This window comes from Eurosta solidaginis, chromosome 1, assembly GCF_040869045.1.
Source record: "Eurosta solidaginis isolate ZX-2024a chromosome 1, ASM4086904v1, whole genome shotgun sequence".
Taxonomy (NCBI): domain Eukaryota; kingdom Metazoa; phylum Arthropoda; class Insecta; order Diptera; family Tephritidae; genus Eurosta; species Eurosta solidaginis.
In genome coordinates this window covers 196,760,508-196,776,253 of record NC_090319.1, presented here as the reverse complement: position 1 = coordinate 196,776,253, position 15,746 = coordinate 196,760,508, and the positions used below count along the sequence as shown (strand labels likewise).

The following is a 15,746-nucleotide window of genomic DNA, read 5'->3' as shown; positions in this document are numbered from 1 at the left end:
CCCAACCCTCGATAATTTTATAAAATACAAGGGTAATAAATTTCATTAACCGGTACTAAATTAGTAATAAATGTTTTGCAGTTTAGTTCGGTCTCGTTTTTTGATTGTGTATATGGGTTGGGCTGGCTTAAACTTAAGCTATCCCAACTCTCGATATTTTTTAAAATACAAGGGTAATAAATTTAATTAACCCGTACTAAATTAGTAATAAATGTTGTGCAGTTTAGTACGGTCTCGTTTTTTGATTGCTTAAACTTAAGCTAGCCCAACCCTCGATATTTTTTAAACTACAAGGGTAATAAATGTAATTAACCGGTACTAAATTAGTAATTGCGGTTTAGTACGGTCTCGTTTTTTGATTGTGGATATTTTGTGCGATATTTTTTAAAATACAAGGGTAATAAATTTAATTAACCGGTACTAAATTAGTAATAAATGTTGTGCAATTTAGTACGGTCTCGTTTTTTTATTGTGCATATGGGTTGGGTTGGCTTAAACTTAAGCTAGCCCAACCCTCGATATTTTTTAAAATACAAGGGTAATAAATTTAATTAACCGGTACTAAATTAGTAATAAATGTTGTGCAATTTAGTACGGTCTCGTTTTTTGATTGGGCTAAAAAGGTTGGGCTAGCTTAAGAGACGACCTGAAACAATTTTGTATTGGAAAGTATTATTGTTTTTATAATACAATAAAAAATATATTAAGTGACGAAAAAGAGTTTTACGTGTTTTTCGTTTTCGCCAGATATTTTTAACGTAAAATCTTTAGTAGCATTTTGTGACGAGGTAACCCCTCAATTGGTGCAAATAAAAATATGAATTGGTTGAATGGATATAGATATATGGACCGGTTAATTTTTACTATGATAACTTCTTTTTCTTTTCATTACGGTAAAGAAAACTATGTGTCGAACATTCATCGCAGAATTAAATAATTTGATAACGATTTAACAAAGAAACCAGCTAATTGGATTAGCTAATTTCATCGCTCTTATTCAATTAATAAATGATCCAATTCAAACAAATGAATTAATAATAACTTTTTTTTTCTTGGTTAATCAATAATTAACAGGTCTGTTATATGTACATGTGTCAAAAGATAAGGCACTTACCGATTCGTCCTCCTTCCCCTGGCCAGTTGATGGAGTATTGTCGGCTGAAGCTATATTTTAGGAATTTAGAAAAACACAATCACTTTTTATTTAACACCTTTTTCCTACACCCATTTTTTTCTCTAGTGGTACATTTTCTTGAGCTTTTTGATTCGCTCACTCACCCACTGCGACCTTACATTCATCTTTTCACAATAAAATTTTTTTTTATAGTGTTTGTTTTTTTTTTTTTTTTTTTTTTTTGTTAGAGAGCCCAAGAGCCTACATATATTTTAACTTTACTTTTGAGATTATCAAATCCCACAAACTACAAAAAAAATATGTTTAGTCGCTGCGCCTCCTGCACCTGGACGAAACTCCTGCCGAACATTCTTCCATTCCATTTCCATTCCTTGAAAACATTTCTTCCTCTGGTTTTAATTTTTGTAATAAGTCCGTAAATTATTTATGTATATATTTCAAGTTTACAAATTAAGTTTTGTTCACTTGCATTCCGTTTTTTTTTTTTTGTTTCTTCTTTTTAACTTTGGGTTCTTATAACTTTTGTTTCTCGAAATAAAATACTTCAACTATCTTCCGCTTAAATGTTTCCCCTTTTTACACGTATTTCCGAAATTACAAATAATTCGGTCTTTTTTTCCAACAAATATATGGGGTATTCCATCCCATTTCGACCAATTTTGAACCCGACCCCTTTAGAATTGGCTGAAAGTTTTTCTTCTTTTTCTAGCTTACGAAAGACGTTTTTCAGAAATTTTTCAAATTTTTTCATCCAACTCAAAAAAAGTTATGAATTTAAAAAAAAAACACCGTTTTTGTTTTCAAAATGCTTTAACTTTTTCAAAAACTGACCGTTTGGGATCTTTTTTTTTAAATTTGTTTTTAAATGTACTTTTCGAAAAAATTCAAAAAAAATTTTAAAGTTTTTTTTAATAGTTCAGTTTTTTGAGATTTTTCGAATTTCGCCCTTTTTTTTCTCATAAAAAACTTCAATCAATTCTGCAATCATCCCCACTAATCCCGGAGTGGGCCGAGAATTTTTTTTTTTTTTGTATTTAATTGCTTAAGGTAGATATGCATGTACATAAGTATGTATGCTTAAATGTAAATATGTATGTAAGAATATGTTTAGAATAATTTAATATAAATAAGCTGAAATATTTGAATAAAGAGACATTCAGAATTCGCTCACTGATGTCAAAACTCATTTACCTGCATTTAATCTTTTATATGGCGATCCTGCCTATGATTCTACTGGCTGAATTTTCAGCTAATTTCATAGCTGGCAAGGATTTTACTGGCTGATTACAGCCTAAGCCTTGTAAAAGAAGCAAATGATGTTTTCGATGAATTAAATTTGGAGAACTCAAAAATGACGCCATTTAGCAAATTTTATGATAATTTACGGGCTTTATAATTGACCAAACGGTCAATTTTTGAAAAAGTGATAGCATTTTGAAAACAAAAACGGTGTTTTTTAAAAATTCATAACTTTTTTTGAGTTGGATGAAAAAATTTGAAAAACTTCTGAAAAACGTCTTTCGTAAGCTAGAAAAAGAAGATAAACTTTCAGCCAATTCTAAAGGGGTCGGGTTCAAAATTGGTCGAAATGGGATGGAATACCACATATATATATATATTTTTTATAAAAATTTTCGGTTCCTTGTTCACGTGATGATGTTTTTTTTTTTGAAATTAAATATTTTTCATTTCTTCAAATAATAAAATTTTTTTCAGCAAATTTAATTTTTCTCTTTTTTTTTTGCATAACTTTTCCCACTTGTTCACGTGTTCATATAAAAATTCTTGTTTTTTTCCTCGATTTTATAACTTAAAAATTTTATTTTTTTTTAAAGTTTCACTTTGTAAATTTTTATTTTTATTAATTTTAAAAATTAACCACGGGCGGGATTTCAAACAATATATATATTTTCTTTACTTTTTCCCCGGACAACCGATCATGATTCAATTCCTTCAGCAACTCTATTTTTGTTTTTTTGATAAATTTTAAACGAAAAATTTGTTTTTTGTAAGTTTTTTAAAGTTTCACTTGGTAAGTTTTAATTTTATTAACTTTTACAATTTTCTAAATATTCACGCGGGTCCGGGACAGGATTTTTAATGTATATTTTTCATTACTTTTTTCCCGAACAGCCGATCATGTTTAAACTCCTTCAGTAACTAACTTGTCCAACTTTTCGTAAACCTTTTCTAAGTTCGGTATCCGCCGCAATTAAGCCACTTGCTCTCCAAAAAAAAAATTGTTTTCAAACTATTTTCTTTTCAAAAAATTGTTTACGAGCTATATTTTCCTGTTATTCGGCTGTTTTCAACTATTTTCCTTTGTATAGTTTTTATATTTTTAGTCTCTTCAAACATATAGAATTTATATTTTACTCCCATACTTCCCGCTGTTATTTTAATAAGCAAACCATCACATAATTTCTGCAACATTTTCCTACAAAACTCCCACAGTATAAGCCCTGCTGTTATGATGCCTGTTACCATCTGTTCTCACTTCTGTTATTAGAATTTATGTTCCACTCATTAATGTAACATTAACTTGAACTTCGAAACTGCGCATATGCTGTTAAACTACGATCTCTATTTGGACATGCCCTGTTAACATACTACAGGTTTGCTATACCACCTACTAATAAACGAGAAGCATTTCCTATGGCTACCGGAAATAGAATACTTATGACTGGCGGATATCAGTCGAACCACTCAACACAGATCGTTTGCTCCTGCTGATATAAATACACAGAGAGAAAACGGTCTGAAGGCACTAGATTCCTAATCTTTGTGTATAAAATTACCATACCAGGAAGAGTAAAAAAATGATATCATAACTTTGACTAATTACCACAAATCTTTTGCATGATATGTTCCTACGACTTTGCCATCTAGGTCTTCCAAAAGGTAATAGCAATTTCCCTTCACGGCCTTAACCCTCGCTTTTACTCCAGTAGGTGCTAGCTTAGCATTAAAGTTTTTGAATAGATTACTCTGTGCAAAGTTTCGACGCGTTACTATTTGACCCACTTGAAAACTTCTAATACGACTGCGTAGATTATACGAGTTGGCGTTTCGGAGATGAGCTTTCTCCAGATTTTTCTTTATTATTTCCCGTATTAACTGAAAATTGTCGCTACGCTCCAGTTTTACCGTATTGTCACTAAGTAGATTCAGATTCCGCAGAAGCTTATAATCAGCGGCGTGTGTAATCATGTGCTGTCCAAACACTGCGAAATACGGCGTATAACCTAAAGATTGGTGCAAGCTGTTTCGGAGCGCACAATTAATGCTGCTGGTAAATGCATCCCAATCTCGCTGATCTTTTCGTATATAGCTTCTTAGGGCTTCGTTGATGGATCTGTTAACTCGCTCAGAGGCATTAGAATGAGGGGAATAAACAGCTGTTGTGATGTGGGAAACACCATATTTTTGCAAAAAATGCCCAAATTCTTTACTTTTAAACTCGCTACCATTGTCGGTTACGACACTTTCGGGAATACCAAAACAATCAAAAATATTCTGTTTCAAATATTCTATTATTAAATTCGATGTAAATTTCTTTACTGGCTTCAAAAATACGAACTTCGTGAGATGATCAAGTACAATTAGCAAGCCAATGTTACCCTTTCTTGGAACGCGGAAATGGTCATATCAGATCCATATATAAAATTTGAAAAGGCCTATCTGAAACAATTTGCTGACCCATTGATGGTCTTAATGGCTTTAAGGGTGTTTTCGAGGATTGACAGCTCTCGAAGTTTAGTACATATTCGCGTATCTGTATGACCATGCCGGGCCAATAGAACCGACGTCTAACTCGTTCTACAGTTTTTGCTATCCCGCCATGCGCTGCTGATGGTTGCTCGTGGGCAGCAGAAATAAAATTGTGACGTAATTCTGTAGGCACATATAATTTCCAAGCATTGTCATCGGTATCGCTGTTTCCAGTTGCGAATTCGGTACGATGATAAATGTACCCATCAATGACTTGGAAGTCTGGCAAATTTGAGGAGTGAAACCGAAGCTTTAACTCCTCATATTCAGGCGAGTTAAAGGCATCGGAGCCTAAATCAATTTCCTGTGGGACTGGAAGTTCTATTATATTAATTTCGGATTCTGGCACGTCCTCATATATTCGAGACAGGGCATCCGCGATTACGTTCTCACTTCCTTTTTGTGCTCAATTGAAAAGTTGAAGCCTTTCAGTTTTATGGCCCACCTCGCTAATCTCCCGCTAAGATCCTTTTGTTGCATGAGCCAACGCAAACTAGCATGATCGGTCACAACCTTGAATTCCAACCCTTCAATATACATACATTCTAAACTTTTTTATTGCAAGAACGACGGCTAGACACTCAACCTCTGTCACTGAATAATTCCTTTGTTCAGCTTCTGTGACATGTATGCTATAGGTCGTTCTTGGCCGTTCTCATCCTCCTGTAGCAAACATGCTCCTACTCCTACTTGACTAGCATCACATTGTAAAATAAAAGGTTTGTTATAGTTAGGGTGTATTAATATAGGTGCTGAAGTCAATTTTTCTTTGAGGTCCTCAAAAGCTTGCTGGGCCTCTGAATTCCACACAAACTGTTTTTTCTTGGAGGGTAACTCGGCAAGAAATTTCCGAAGTTGACGTAGTCTTCGGAATAGGGTAATTCTGAATTGCAGAAATCTTTTCTTTGTCTATCTGGAGAGATCCGTTCCCCAATACAAAACGTAAATAGTTGACCAGGCTTAGACAAAATTTACTCTTTCGAATATTAATAGTCAAGCCAGCCTTTCGCAATAATGCGTAGCTTCGGACAAGTCAACCAAATGTTCATTAAATGACGACGACACTACTAATAAATCATCCAAATATACGAAAACGTTATTTTTCAAGTTATATGGTATCACTTTATCCATAAGTCTACACATAGTTTGTGGCGCACTGCACAATCCAAAAGGCATCCTTTTGAATTGGTACAGTGGCTTGTTAGGAACGGTAAAGGCAGTCTTTTCCCGTGATTGCTTTTCAAGACCAATTTGCCAGAATGCATTCAAGTCGATCTTGGAAATATAGTGCACGGGAGGAAGCCTACTTAGCAATCCCTCAATAATTGGAATGGGATATGCATCCTTTAACGTTACCTCGTTTAATTTGCGCGAATCTAAGCAGAACCGAACCTTTCCAGGTTTGACAATTAACACTCCTGGTGAGGACCACGCTGAACTTGAAGCTTCTTCTATCACTCCTAGTTCCAACATTCTATCTATTTCCTGGCACAGCATTTTCTCTACGTTTGGAGATATCCGATAAAATCTCTGCTTTATGGGTTTTGCATCTCCTGTATCTATGACATGCTCCACTAAATTGGTTAATCCCAGTCCCTCTCTCTCGAAGTTCGGAAATGATTCTATTATACTATCTAGTTGCTTTTGTTGCTGGGTATTCAGAGACGCCACTCCCTCGGAATTAGTTTCTAATGTATTTGTGTGACCGCATTGGGTCTCAATCTTTACTTTTATATCGAACTCATTCCAAAAATCCATACCGCATTACCATTATAGTTAACGGCTACAGTTATTATACCACTTATTTGTTGTCGCTGGCTATCAGCTGTTTTCACATAGCCACTAAAGGCTGGGGAAGTGGAATTCTGCTCTAAAATTGTTTTGGCCAACTGGCCTCCATTACGCTTTTATTCGCGCCGCTATCTAATAATGCTAACACATTTTCACCTTTAATTTTAATTTGTATATAAGGCCTAATATCAGAGGTTTTGTACACAATGGCTGAGATGGTAAATTTTCGTAAACGCTTCTTTTTAGCCCAGAAATTGTTCATTCGTCGTGCCGAACGAGAAACAATTTTTGGTGACGCTGAGAAAATTTCAGCGAGACGCTGGTTGTACTCGGCTAACCGGACATGAAAAGGTCTTATGGGAGTTAATTTAGGCTGGCAAGATGGCTTAGAGACGTATGCTATTATTCACATCCGAGGCTGGTGGTTCGGATATCCCCTTCTGCGGACATCCTGATTCGCATTTTACGCACCCCGATTACATTTTGGGCGTGTAGGTTTGTACTTGTCTGGTTTCCCACATCCATAACAAAATATTCTTCGCACTGGGTTGGTGCAATCTTGATACCTATGGCCTAACACTTCACAATTCCAACACTTCAAATTTTCCACTGATATTTCGGCAACATCCGATGAGTCGGTTGTATGCGGATCAAAGCGCTCCTGAATTTCCTCAACAATTTCAGATATGTTTCTTCTAGCGGGGAAGTTTCGGATAGGGGCACTATTACTGAAATTAGCCATAAAGTGATCATGTCTGTGACATTCTCTTCGAAGCATAGATAAGTCGATTATGTTCAAATGCAAAAGCTCGTATCTAAGGTCGGGTTTTAAATTCCTAATCATTGTTTCTATAAGCTCCCGATCTGTCATGGGAGTTCGAAGCCTATCATTCATGGTTAGCAACTCATCTAAAAATTGGTCAAATGGTTCGTTGGATCTCTATTTGCGTCTACGTATATTTTCTTTTCGGTCGTAGCCGCTCAACTGGTCCTTATATTTTTGTCTTAATCCTTCACAAATCTCCTCCAAATTTAGTCGATCTGTTTGCCGGTGATACCTCCAAAACCAAGTTTCCGCATTATCTGCAAAAATCATGTGGACATATCGACACAATACATCGAAATCTCCGTTCAAGGATTGACGTGTTAACGCATTAACTCGATATATAAAATCCTCCACCGACATATCATTTGGCTTACCAGTGAAACGTATTCGCCAATTGGAAATCATGCTAGAGATCTTATTAGCCTGTAAAGTGCCCGTCAAGGGCAGATGTTCACTGTCACGATACGGTCGGTTGGGCTCCTCCTGATTAAGTGGCATTTCCTGTGGCCGCCTTGGGGTTTCTTGAGTGGATTGGTTACAGCGATTCTCTCCTACATTTAATTGTCCCAAGAGGGTGCTCAAATCACTACCGTTTTGGGCGGTTATTTGCTCGCGAAAGCCAGTCAAAGATTTCTGAATCATTTTTCGAACTCTAGAATAATCTACATTACTGGTTGACATAGGAGCAGTAGCAGTCAATCTGTGGTCGTGTCTAGGCGAACGATATGCCTTCGGTCTATTTAAATCGGTGCCAGTGGTTCGAAGTGCCTGTGTTATTGATCGAGTCGCTACTCTATTTCGGGATATAGCTCCTTCTCTGGCACGGAATGAAGTAGTTGCTGGTGAGGATGTCACCCCCGCTACGCCAATAGGACTTTGTAGATCGGACATTGTAACTGGTTCCCTGCAAGTACGACATGAGGCACTCGTATCTATCCACCTACCTAAACATGATCTGTGAAATATGTGCTTGCAAGAAGTCTCAACACGATCCTGCGTCACACCTTCGCTACAAATGGTGCAGATCATTTCTTCGGCTGCGTTAGCCAAATTCAATTCCTCATTGCTATGTCTCACCGCCATTATGAAGAAAAAAAAATGTCTAGTATTTGTATTTGTTTGTGTTTATATTTATATATGTTTTTAGTTATTCGTATTTGTAGTTATTTGGTTTTCTAGACAAATCCGTGCACTACGAAATTTTCGTTGAAATATGTTAATTCTCAAAAAAAAAAAAAAAAAAAAAATCCAATCTATTTATCAACTTGCTTAAAAAACGCGTCGATTTACTTTTCTGAAACCTTGTGCAAAATAGTCGATATGTACACCGTTTATTATTATTGTTTAGTGTTGATCGTTTTAAGTTTACGTACCTTAGATTGATTATACGTTTGCTTATTTTGATTTTATTTCTTTATATGTGTATTTCTCTTTTCCATTTGCAAAAAAAAAAAAATGTATTATCGTGATAACATATTTGTGGCATCGGGGTCTTACATGGGCTTCAGTACATGTATGTACGTACTATCGGTTGAACCCAACCGTGCAACAAAATGACAGTGCAAAATTTAATGGCTGCGATTACAAGTTCGGAAAAGTGACGAGAGTCTAGTCATCAACTAAAGCAACCTCTAGCCACTTAATCCAAAAAAATTATAAGGCGGTACAATTCGTGAGTAATCTACCAAGATAACCCAGTAGAAAAAATCTCCAACGATGTCCGGTATAAATTTACGGAAACCAATATAAGGTTTTATCTAATCTTTGATCGGGTATGACTTCGACATTAGCCAATGTCATCTATTTCGCCACCCAAAGCATGGAAAAAAAACTTACACTGATATAAAGTTTACCGGTTCACATCCGAAATAATCCAGATGATGGCAATCCATGGCAAAATCTTTAGGAAAACAAAAGAAGGGTTAAACTACGTTAACGCAAACTAAAAAAAAATGTAATGACAAAACATACTAAAATTTAAAAAAAAATCTTATAAGTTCACCGGCCCACATCCGAAATAATCCAGATAATGACAATCCAAGGCAAAATCTTTTAAGTGATAGAAAAAAATTTAATAAACTACCGAAGAAAATGTGATGAACTCTTAACCTTCTCTGGCCCCACGTGTTGGGCGCCATTTTATGTAATGAACCAATCGTATCAAGCCTCCGTTGGCTCCCACATAGTGCACCATCGATGCAATGAAGCTGGCCTCATTAACGTCTTTCATTCCAGCCACAAACTTCTTCACATAGACAATTGTTTAGCTTATTTTGCACTGAATTAGCGAACATCAGTTCTGCTTTGCAATAGCTCTCCTAGTGGGTATAGGGTTTAAGGAGCGAATACTCTGTTTGTTACAACCGGCTAGTCTATGGCGTATATGGAGGGATCTTGCTCCTACACTGACTTATCTCGGTTTCTCATAAAAAAAAATCTGAGATTTACAAAAAAATTTAAATTTTGAGGCCGTCGAAGGGTTAGGTTCATCCGAGTCAAACAATATCCAAAAGAATGTATCAAATTTACTACGGAAACAAAGAAGAAAAGCGTTAACTAATACAAAACTACCTGCCACGCGTTGCATCGTTTGGGGTTCTCCCGGCAGAGGTGGAAGTCTAAGCTGTCGTCGCCCTTCCGTTTACACCCACCCAACCTGCTAAAAGAATGGTAAAAGTTGTTCTCTTGGCCCATACATACTCACATTGCCCCTACCACAAACATCCAATAGAAGTTAAACCTTCATTTTTTTCTTTCACAAATCCTTAAATTTTAATTAAAGTTTGTTCAATCATACATCTCATTTTTTTCCTATATCTACTACTACGCTAAACTTGAATTTTTATTTATTATTTTGTGAGATATGTGTTTATGTATATGTACATATATTATAACCTACCTAAACTGTTCCTTACATCATATAGGTTAGCTTATATTTGAACATGTTTATCGAAACCGAATTCTCAATATTTCATTTTATTTCGAAGTCTCTCAATTCAAAATTAAGTTATCAAATTTACAAAAACATGTTTAAGTTATTTCTCTTGATAAAAGACATTTCTCTGGTTTCTATGATTTCTTTACATTCTCCAAAATTCTTCCTATCTCTTATCATTAGTCAAAAATGTTAATTTGAGATTTCCTCATTAAATAATATTGAAGAAAAGTCGCTCATTATACAAACTCTCTTATTACCCTAGTACTATTAAAAAAAAACAATGTTATTTGTTTAAACTCCTTCACATAATTTCTGCAACATTTTCCTAAAAAACTCCCACATTGTAAGCCCTGCTGTTATGATGCCTGTTACCATCTGTTCTCACTTCTGTTATTAGAATTTATGTTCCACTCATTAATGTGTATGGTTTTGCCAAATCAAGCAAGGTCGCGTAAAAATATTTTACGTCGATTCTTTTTTTGGGCACCCACCCAATTCTCATTTATACTCATCCATATTATTAAGCCATTTAAGGCCGAAATATCGACTATATTGGAAAACACAGCCATTGGCCAACGATTCGTTTTTCTTTTACAGCTGTAAGAGGCTAGAATTTTGTCAACGGTATCAACACCGCCTTTAGTTTTGTTGTAGTACTCAATTACTTTCGGCAATTTTTTAGGTAGATTTCCCGTATTGGTAGTGTTATGCATTGTGCTCTGTACAACAGTGCGTTTGTCTTTTCGTCCAACATATGAAACTAACGTAGACTTCTGCGTGAAAGCGAAGTTGGATGTATAAACAAAAGTTTTGCAGGAATACTACGTTTGTTCTTCCCCATTGTTCGTACCATTGTTAAATTTTTTTCAAGAAGTTTCTGGCCAAGCTCAAATGAGCTAAAAAAAATTTTTAATTGTAACATTGTGACCTTTCAAGGTCCAGTACAACGCGCTGTCCTTGATTCTTCTCCGGCTTATTTCCTGTCAGTTTGCCCAAGTGTGGTTTCATGTTCCATACATAGCAAGATTTTGAACATGCTAGCATCCAAAATTTGATGTCATACACTCAGAGAAAAATCGTTCTAAAACGAACGAAATAAGTTCAAAATTAAGAACATTCGTTGACAAAAACCTGTTAAGTACGTTTTTTCTTAACTCGTGACCGATGGGCTTGTTTTAAGAACAGTTTTTCCAAGCACACCGTTCGTATTTTATGGCCCGTTTGGTATTGATGTGTGAACCTTCTGTGCTCGTTTCCAGCACTACTTAGGCTTGATTTAAGATTTTTCGTTCTTACGCTTCGAGAACGATTTGTGGTCGATTTAACGTTTTTCGGTCTCAATCCAAGAACGGTTTGTGCTTGATCATTGGTGGGAGGAAGGTAATGTTTTAATTATTACCCATTTATATATTTTTTATTAATAAATATTTTTTTTTGTCATTAATAAAAAATATTAATAACAAAAAACCATTATTAAATCCAAAAGGTTTGAAAAAACGCATAATATGCATTTTTCCATACATTTCTCTTATCGAGAAATTTTTATTATTTGATAATGCAATCTGAATATATTTAAAACATTGCATAACAAGATTGAGAATTAACTGTACATATGTGAATGGAACTCAACGAAAAATAAGAGTTCAAAAAATAGAATATAAAAAAATTGTTTTAAAAACCTTCAGAGTTTGACGGTGATCGAACTCGCGCCACACGATCGCAACCGCAACATCATAGCCGCTGGGCCACTACAACTGCTTGATAGCTTGTGCCAAATGTTGTATTTAACATTGCAGTACACATGAATTATACCGTTTCTTTTTTCTTTATCTTAATTTAAGAACATTTTTCTCATTAATGGAACATTTGTTCATATTTTAAGACCAGCCGTTCTCTTTTCAAGAACATGGTTGTCAGTTCAAGAACAAGGTTATTGTTTTGAGAACAGGTCGTTCGTTTTTCAAGAACAAAAAAGTAAGAACATGAAAAGCTTGAATTGAGTCCGGTGGTGCTGGATTTTAGAACGGCGTTTTTCTCTGAGTGTACATTTCCGGCTTGCTCGGCATATACTGACGAAAACTGCATCTTCCATGGAATCCTAAAAGCTGCTCATCGATGGTAACACATTCGCTGGGATTATAATACAATGGCAGCAACTCCATCCATTTGTCCCACAAGTTGCGAATTGGCGTAAATTTGTCATAGTTGTCAGAGTGGTTTCGACGGGAAGTTGGGTCATCAAACCGTATAATAAATAATAAAAATAACAGAAAATAGGAATTAGTACTATGAAGAGGTGAAAAGTAGCTGCGTATTCATTACTTATACACTCCCGCCAAGAAGAATAACTGCAAAGAAAGCATGCAACAAGTCGCGATTGATTTCTTTGTGGTCTTGACAAAGTAGATGTTTTCCATAAGCGTTCGTATTTTTCAAAATTATGTTTTCAATTGAAGTTGGAAAGAAAAGTAAAAATGCATCTTTGATTGAATCCACATGAACACTGGCGTATCTTGGTACTCCGGGTCGCAAGTTCAAAATGTTGCAACTTCTTCCTCTTCCAGCTATGTGCAAGTATACTCATTCAGTTAGGAAAATATACACAAATACGTTACCTTCAGTTGAGGGTGTTGTACTTCAAGATGTTCCATCTTTCCATATCAGCAAATCAGAAGATGATATATCCTCACTGTCGCTTTCAGAGGACTCGGTCAGTCCAACATTGAGATTACCTTCTTCAGTGTCATACTCTGTATCACTTTGACTAAATACCTCATTATCGCTTTGATCATTGTCACTATTTAGAAAACTCGCAATTTGTTCCACAGTAAGACGCGACCTTTTTGTTTTACTTTTTTTACAGCCTTTTCGAAATTTCACGTTTTTATCAATTGGCATTGAATGTCAGGATTAGCTGATTTCATTAGAGTTACCAACAGTTACTAAAAAATTAGTCTTCAATTGCGAATTTTCGTAAAAATAGAAGTCTTTATTCAATGCTGAATAGAATGGAACGCAAATTTAGTACGGCTCGTAAACGACCCGAAGCGTAGAATTATGGAGTATTTTTCTCAGAGCCACACCATTATGACTATCAATTTTATTTTTAATTAATTTCGTTCATTTCAAATAATAATTAAAAGTCAACTTCTCTCAGACTTCTAATTTTACAACGTATTGAGTTATAGCCACGTAAAGCAGCGTTTCGGGTCGTTTTCGACCCGAACGTAGGTCTACGGTTAAATGTTGCATACGTTTCTGCGCACTTGATACTGTTTTAAATATTTTTGGCTACGGAGTTTTAGAGTTAGCTTGAATAGCTCTACTATGAAAAAAAGGACGTTTTATTTTGTTAGTAAAACAGCCAAATTAGCAAAACCGATAAAGCTTTGTTTTGAAATTATATTCTTTGTTCAGCCCTCGTATTCCTGCGTTCGTTAACGCATCGCCAAAAATATGTAAAACAGTTTCCAGTACGCAGAAAAGTATATGTTGCATACTTATATATAGTACTATATGGTCACACGGAATAAAAGCATAACTCCTATACTTTTACATAGGACTTGGGCTGTTCTTCATTATGGCCTTACGATACTACTTTTTTACTTTTCTGCGCACTTGATACTGTTTTAGATATTTTTGGCGATGGAACTTTAGCGTTAGCGATTATTGGATTTTGGGGGCAGGATAAGAGGAAACAATAAGCCACTTTATTTCCACATCATACACATATTTAGCCGTTAGTACAGTATCAGTCTGACCCCTTTTAATTTTCGGTTCGTGGTGGACATTATTTGGAATTCGTCCTTATGGCCGCGTCACAATTATCTTTTTCATATAGATGCTTTCAACGCAATCTTATGCATGATGCGTAGATTCATGCAATCTATCGAGAACGGCAGATCGAACGACACTAGTGCCACCAGACACACATAAGTTTCCACTTTTGCTAAATATAAAACATAAGAGAAAGAATACGACATTTGCCTTGGATATGAGTACTTTCACATTTTGCAAGTGAAATAATTTGTCCCACTCTGTGGTACTCTTCCAACGTTTTCTCAATTGGAAACTGCATTTTAACAATGGGATCTTTAAGAACTAACAAACAAGGAAAAATAATAGAAAACTCACTACATTTATCTGACCTCTGCATCTTAAACCAAAACAAACCAACTCACTTTTCAACATATTCCACATTCACTAGCTTAGATATCTCATGTTGTTCTGTATTTTTACTTCCTCACGCCTCTTGGGAGATAATCGACGACTTACATAATAGCGATTATCCTATTTTAGCCGATTTTTCAATCTTTTGCGATCAAACGCAGCGACAACCTCCTAAAGTATTTCTTCTAGACCGATCCAATTGGCCTAGCTTCTCAAAACAAGTAGATTTAGAAATCAGCAACCGTCCTTTTTCAGGCAACAGCAATGCAGATACTACCACATTCAAAAAAGCTTTACGTGCTGCGGCTAATTCACATATCCCCCGACGCTTTCCAACAAAAAGAAAGAGCGTTCCATGGTGGAACGATAAACTAACAACTTGGAGAAGTTTAAAAATGACGCTCTGGCAAAAGTTTAAGAAATACCGTTCACAAGATAATCTGATTGCATACAAAAAAGCGAACTCTGATTTCCGGAGTGAAGTAAAGACTAGCAAATCTAAAAGCTTCGAAGAATTCACTAAAACCATAAATAAAGACGCATCGACTTCTTATATTTGGCAAAAAATTTACGCTCTCTCGGGCAAGCGTAAAAAAAATTGAAATTTCAAGGTTCGATTCGAGCTCAAGGCCAGAACAATAATTTTTTTCTAATGATAATTATTGTTATTTTTTAATTTTTCTAAATTTGCTGTATAGCTAAATGGTTAGCGCAGCATGCCTAAAGCGTACTGATGATGAAGGCTTAGCACCCTTCGAAATGGAACTATCTGCGCAGCTATGGCAGGTTGTCTCAAAAATTTTCTACTTTCTATTCCAAAAACAAAATACAATTTTTCAAATTTAGGAAAATTAAAAAATAACAATAATTATCATTAAAAAAATTATTGTTCTGGCCTTGAGCTCGAATCGAACCTTGAATCATTTATCAATAGGCCGATAAAAACAAAAAAAATTAAATTTCTTATATTAAAGCATAGGACGAAATCATGTCGGATCCCTATAGAATCTAAGATCACTTCGCAGAAACCTGGTAATTATTCCGACAATTCAAATTTTTCACATACGTACAAGCAAGAAAAATCTCAGGTTCAATCAATTGAAGTAGCGAGAGCC

At 35.4% G+C, this 15,746-nt stretch overlaps 2 protein-coding genes across 6 annotated transcripts in view; both read right to left on the bottom strand.

The window, feature by feature from the left end:
• The window catches only part of TTLL5 (Tubulin tyrosine ligase-like 5), a 381,821-nt gene extending 367,041 nt beyond the window's left edge, over positions 1-14,780 (bottom strand). For 2 of the 4 annotated variants that reach the window (XM_067760076.1, XM_067760077.1), the window contains exon 1: positions 1,115-6,217. The gene's annotated coding sequence lies outside the window, so the exon portion shown is untranslated. Of the gene's footprint in view, positions 1-1,114; positions 6,246-13,076 lie in introns of those variants that run through there. The other 2 variants (XM_067760079.1, XM_067760075.1) reach the window with 2 other exon arrangements.
• Positions 1-15,746, bottom strand: part of LOC137236976 (uncharacterized) — a 225,855-nt gene that overhangs the window by 34,995 nt on the left and 175,114 nt on the right. The gene's annotated exons all lie outside the window — the stretch shown is intronic.